Raw genomic sequence first — 6,579 nt, 5'->3', positions numbered from 1 at the left:
TCACAGGGAAACAATGTCCTCCTCCTTTCCCTTCACAGTGCACCCCTCCCCTCAGCTCACTTCTCCTCCCTCTGCTCCTCTCCCTTTCTTCTTTGTTGTGAGAGCTGTAATAGAGGAATTCCTTCTTGTTAACGCCGCTGATGGGATAGTGCGCCTAGACGGAGACAATGTATTCCAATGACTCTGAACTCTCCCAGTTCCTTGCCAAGAGCAGTTTCTTCAGGGAGGTCAGACTCAAACGTATCCTTTAAACCACAAGATGATGTCATTCTCACCGGCTCTGATGCTGCTCAGGTTGCTGCTGTAAGAGGCAGCTGGATGGTAACGTGCGCCCTTTTACCTTACCCTTGGTTTTGCCTCACACCCTCCCTCTTTTCACCCGATAAAGCCCATCCTCTAGATCTGAATGCGGCTTAAAAACTCCATGCTGCTGCGCCCTAAGAGGGTGGGGGGTAAGAAAAAGAAGTTTTCTAAAGGCCCCCGGGCCGCCCTCGAAACATTCACATGTTAAGTGACAGCTGCCTCAGACCATTCCCCCTTTTTGTGGCGAGGAAGAGAAGTGCAGGCTACAAAAGAGACCCACACCCACTCTGATACCCACCCACTCATACAACATCCCAACCCCCTTGCATTGCTCATTCTCCATTCAGAGGCAGGAGAGACGACTCCTCGGGAATAAAAAAAGGGTGGCTAATTACTGTAAAACATGTCAGATTACTTTTCACCGACTATCGGACGTTATAATCACAACATAGATACCAACAACTGAAGTATTTTCTCTGATTTGGGGCTTGAAAAAAAGCAAAGAAATGAAACTTATAGTGAAATTATATCATACCCCATTAAAATACCATAATAAATATCTGGGAGCTGCCAGTCCTAGTTAACTGCAATAACTCATGTAAAAATTATTTGATGTTGGAAGCAAATCATGGGTGCTTTTACATAATAAGAGCCTAATTCTTGCGATGGAAATATCAAATTGAGTTCTGTGCAAGTACATAAGCACACAAGAAGCATACACGCTAGTCATTTCCCAGAAGTTTGTCTGCCCTAAATTGTGCCCTCTTTATTTTGTTGCCTCTGTATTTCTCCAGCCAGCCAAATGATGATAATGAACCAAATCAACAGATCCAACTAGCACATGCACGCTTGAATCGTGCACACACCCACACTCTATCCTACTTAACAATTCCAATTAACACGCATATGGTTACACTTGTTTTCCTCCCTAATTTCAAAGGTCAATGAGTTGAATACTAATTGGTTAAAGCCACCCTTTAACATTCACTTTGGAGCAAATTAAATTTTCCATAAAGAAGGGAAACTCACTGGAATTGGTTATATATGTAGTGTGGCTGTCAATTTACTCCCTATTTCCGAAGGTCAATGAATTGAATGTCCGTTTGCTAAAGCCACCATTAAAATTCACTTAAGAGCAAATGATCTTTTTCATAAAGAAGGGAATTCAGTGGAATTGGCTATACACATAGTGCCTATATAATATAATTTATTTCTAAAATGATTTATTTTACTGTATTTATAAAATGAATGCTCCTGTTTTAATTTTTGGAATTAATAAACAAAATACTGAAATGGTCAACAAACAAAAGAAAAAATCAAAGAAAAACACTATCTATCATGGACTGGAAAGACAAAGAAATAGCATAAATACCACCTGTAGGGTGATATGAAACTCATGGGTAGAGTTGAAGAATCATTCCTCATTTGTATTTTGAGAAACTACAAATACACAGTATGGGTGTGCATTGTACAGGGACTTACACATTGGGTGACGGCCAATTTGGCTACAAATTACCGGTATGTATTAAACTGCTTCTTGATATTACTTTTGGATTTTATGTATTAAACTTTTCAATGAACTTTTTTGATATGTGTTAGTAGATAAATCAAAGAATAAGAAAAATATATTTTTCATTGGACTAAAGAGCTGAGTTTTAAAAACAAAGAAACATTGTACACAATGCTACAGAATTAATTTTCTACTCATTTACATTCTCAAATGATATTGATTTCTTTACATTCAATTAACTAAGAGCATGATAAGACCTCCCCAGAGCATGGTAATTCACTGCTTTTATGAGACATTAAAAAAAAGGGGTTCATTGGTCAGGTTAAAGCAGAAGCACCATTCAAGTACAACATTTATCACCCGAAGTGGTTGCTTCACAGAAAACTGAAAGAAAGGTTGTGGTACTGTCCAATGGAGTTCCTTGGGCCGTGTCGGTTGTGGTTTGGATGACCGTTTAGCCAATTGTGGATCACACATATAACACACACAAAACATAAGCTTTATGTAATAATATTAAAGTAACCCTTCACAAGCCGATATTCATGCTTCGATCAAATTAAACATATTCGGTTGGTGTCATTTTAAGTGAAGCTCATGTTTCCTTTTTTGGGGGGGTGAGTGTCTGAGAGTTTTACACCCAGGGCCAAAGTTATCCAATTTCATTGTATACCTAATGTACAACAACAATGAAGTCTTGTGTACCTCAGGCCTGTTGGGGATGCTGCACACGACTATCGAGAAACATGGTAGTTTTATGACAGAGAGTCTTGGACATAAGTTTTAAAGGATTTTAGTCTCTTTGACTACATTTAGTGAGGTACAATTTTACAGTCACTGAAGGAGTGCATACTTGACTAAAGAAACAACAACAAAAGCCTGTGTTCAAAAGAGCCAGGCTGAAAGAATCTTAATTTGAATAATTTATTGATCATGGTGAGAAATTTATTGCCCTAAATTAGTCAAGCTTTAGCACAGCATGCAAATTCTGGCAGACTATTGGGCAGAGTGGCAGTAGCATTATTTAAGTGTGCATTTCCCAACCAAGACTAAGCTAATGGTCACTTACCATGTCTAATTGTAATGACTATCCAAGTTGCCTGCAATAATATATTTAAATGGAAGACTCTTGAGTAAACTCATTGTCAGATAACAGCAGGGAGGCAACTGTCCTAAGTTACTTGGACTCAATAGACTACTACTCTAGTCTGTGTTGTAATGGATTTCAATAGTAAACAGCATTTCATTGGAATTTTTAGTGACTGATTGTTTGAACTCATTTTACACGCGAACAGAATTATTTCATCGAACCTAACAAACAAAGACTGCATTTGCTCAAAACACCAAAAACTAAGCAATTGTGAAGCTGGGAGTAGATGTGAAATCAATCAGAGGTATTTAACTAACACTGGCCATGGCAAACCCAGCCAGCTGTAATGCCCTGAAGCAGAAATAAACCACTTGTTTTGACAGATGTCTAATGGGTAGACCGAGAGGGGGGTCAACGACATGTCAATTTTTTTCTGAGCTGTGACTACCCTAAAAGAACTTCATATGACCCTAAAATTTCAAACTATACAACATCTAGGCCTAAATGCAGAAATATTTTTTGTCCCCACATTTGTCAATTTATCTGTAACATTAGGAAAATTAGTGATTCATTCGTGATTCATGTTAAATAAAAAATTAATTACTTGTAACCCTAAAGTTTCAAATTAGAGGCCAAGTCCAACCAGGAAGATTGTATTGAAAATATGTTGAGTGTGTTCATTCGTGCAAAAAATGTCTGTTTCCGGTCAAAAAAGGAAACTTGAAGAGATTATTGCTTGTATTATTGTCATATTATCAAAATAATGGTTTTTGAGGTTTTTTTTTTTTTTGAGGACAGTACTTGGACCGTTGTATACTTTGAAAGAGCAGTGAGGACGAAAGACTCGGGAAGCTGTTACCTTTTGTAATAAAATGGAATTTCATGTGTAAAGTTTGCTTGTTATCATTTTTGGTCAGCTATAGGCTCCACCTAGTTCGACGTCTGACGGCAGTTACTCCTCTAATACTTAATCTTCCTGCATAAATATCTAATGTTATGACCTGTGGCATATAGTCCAAACATGCTTGCAGGTTTAGAGCCAAAATATTTTCAAACAAGAAAACACCAAGAGAATAGCACAGAGTAAAATGGTTGTTCAAACTTTAATTTATGGCCTGTGATTTATAGTGTGTTGCAGCTTAACCATGACATGGTCACTTTTTGCTACTGGGGCTTATATACCAGATTATTATTGAGTGTTTATTTTTCCCCAAAAGATACAGCAAATACGTCATAGTAGATTTGCCTGTGTACAGGTGCAGATGCGATGCCTTCTATTGTGTGTTCTGAAACTGGCTTTCAAGGATGTCCTCAATCATAATGAGAACTAACGAGTCCCAAAGGTACTGAGTGGATGAAAAAAAATATATCAGAGAGAGCAGCAGACTAACATTACCATGACAAAGGTCTGTAACCGGATGTAGAAGGACAAAGGCTGTAGAGAGCTAAATGCATATTGAAAACACTGATTTTCGGTTAATAAGTATCCATCCAAAGTGCTTAAGGCCTGAAGCCATTAAGTCTTTTGTTTTGAAACATGCAGATGTAACATAACATACTGTAACATCAGTTAACCAACGCCATTTTTTTCTATTATTTTACTGTCTCCCCTTCTTGGAATTAGAATCAGAAATACTGAATGTCGCTAAACAATGTTAGTTGTTACTAAATCAGAGCAATTTACTTCAGAATAAGATATTTTGTTGCACCCCCCCCGCCAAAAAAATCAAAATGAAAACGTTTTATAACATTTTTACACCCAAAACATACTGTATAATAAATACCTTTGATTAACTACTGTAATAAATATAGGACACACGTGTAAATAGGCCACACCCTCAGTTTTAGGGTGAAATTCTGGTATTTTCTATGTTACCATGTATAAGATGCACCAACAGTTTGGCAACAATGTAAAAACTATAGCAAAATACAATAAATCTCATCTTTGTAAAGTTTTCACAGTTTCTTTTCTTCTTGTGTTCTTAAGTGATTTCTAACATTGTGAGCGATCAGTGAATGCCTCGCTAATATAACCTTGAACGCACTTGATGCAGTTGTTTTTCCTTTTCCGCTTGTTCTTATTGCCATAAATAATTGAAACTGCGCACCATCCATGTTTCACCAAGTTTATGATTGTGTGCGTATATGTATATGAAAAAAAAAATCTAAATTTTAAGTTACCATGTATAGAACAAACACATACTTTTGGCCTTCATTTTCAAGGAAAAAAGTGTCTTACATTTGAGAAATTACGGTACTTTGGTTTATTAATTGCTTGTTCTTTTACTGCTATTGTGCTTTTTTTATGTGATACAATTGTTCTTTATCTGCACCATTGCTCTTTCCGTGTAGTAAATTATATGAACTGGATATAAAAGTTCTCTTGACAACTATAATCAATAAAAGTCAGATCTTAGCACATTTACAACAAGGATTCTCCTTCTTTTCTCTTTTCCCCTACGCCCTTTCCTTGTCATCCTCTCAGAATTTGATGTCTTTTCAGTGTGTTTATTCATGTGTGGAGAGGGCCTCCAGTGACTAACTTTTGTGTATCCTGCCTGTTCAGTCCAAGCACCAAAAGCAAAAAGCCTGATTTTCCCCCACACCTCAGACCCCCTGTGGTTCAAAGAAAAGGTTCAGTTGCAGTAAAGTTTGGGGGGGGACAAAAAAAAATCTATCTATCTATCTATCTATCTATCTATCTATCTATCTATCTATCTATCTATCTATCTATCTATCTATCTATCTATCTATCTATCTATCTATCTATCTATCTATCTATCTATCTAATATAGCTGTGAGAGTGAGACAGCCATCCTAACTTACTTTAAGTGTAAGTTGGTAAAATATGATGTGAAATGTAGCTCTATTAAACCACAAGTGCTTTGAAAAATGTACAGTATATTGTGAGTTTACTGATATTACTTTTCACAAGGTAACAGTAAGATGAAAATGGGATGAGCGATGAAGAGAAGTGACGGCGACAAGTGTAGGGACAACGAAAAAGACAAACAGACACTAAGATAAACAGACACTAACCCGGCAGTTAAAAGGAGGTAACCTCATCTCCATGCACATCAGCCACTGTCTCAGTGCTCTTATTTGCCCCCTGAACTCACACTCCCAGTGGCTGTAATCCTCCAAGTCTTTCCTAAAAAACAAACACATATTTGTAATCTAGACTTCATTAAGAATCAGTCAATTTCATTAGTATGAATTCATTATAATACTGTACTTGATTCATGTTAAACCATTCTGACAAAAAAATCAACCTTTAGGATTTTGTGTGCTTATATTATTCTGTTGTTTACGAACTCACTTTTCGAGTGACATTCTAGTTCTAGTAGATCCCTCCTACTTCGCGGTCTCAGATATCGCGGTCTCAGTACTTCGCATTTTTTTTCCAGGAAAAATAAAAAATATTTCAAAATAAAAAATCATTTTAAAAATGTGCAAAAAAATGTACAAAAATTGAAAAAAGCAAAAAAGTACATTATACAGTACTGTTGTTGAACATATTGTGAAGACGTTTATGTTTCTTGCAAAGTCATGTTACATGATTCTTTGGGAGCATGCGTGCACGGAATTATGTGTGTTGAGTTCTGAGCATGCGCAAAATAAATAGGCCCGGTGAGCAAAAATCTCGCAACGCGGAAGTAATGGCGAGAGGCTGTCACGT

The sequence above is a fragment of the Hippichthys cyanospilos genome, chromosome 3 (assembly GCF_059441005.1).
Source record: "Hippichthys cyanospilos isolate Australia breed blue-spotted pipefish chromosome 3, RoL_Hcya_1.0, whole genome shotgun sequence".
NCBI classification, from domain to species: Eukaryota; Metazoa; Chordata; class Actinopteri; order Syngnathiformes; family Syngnathidae; genus Hippichthys; species Hippichthys cyanospilos.
Note: the sequence above shows the minus strand (reverse complement) of the source record.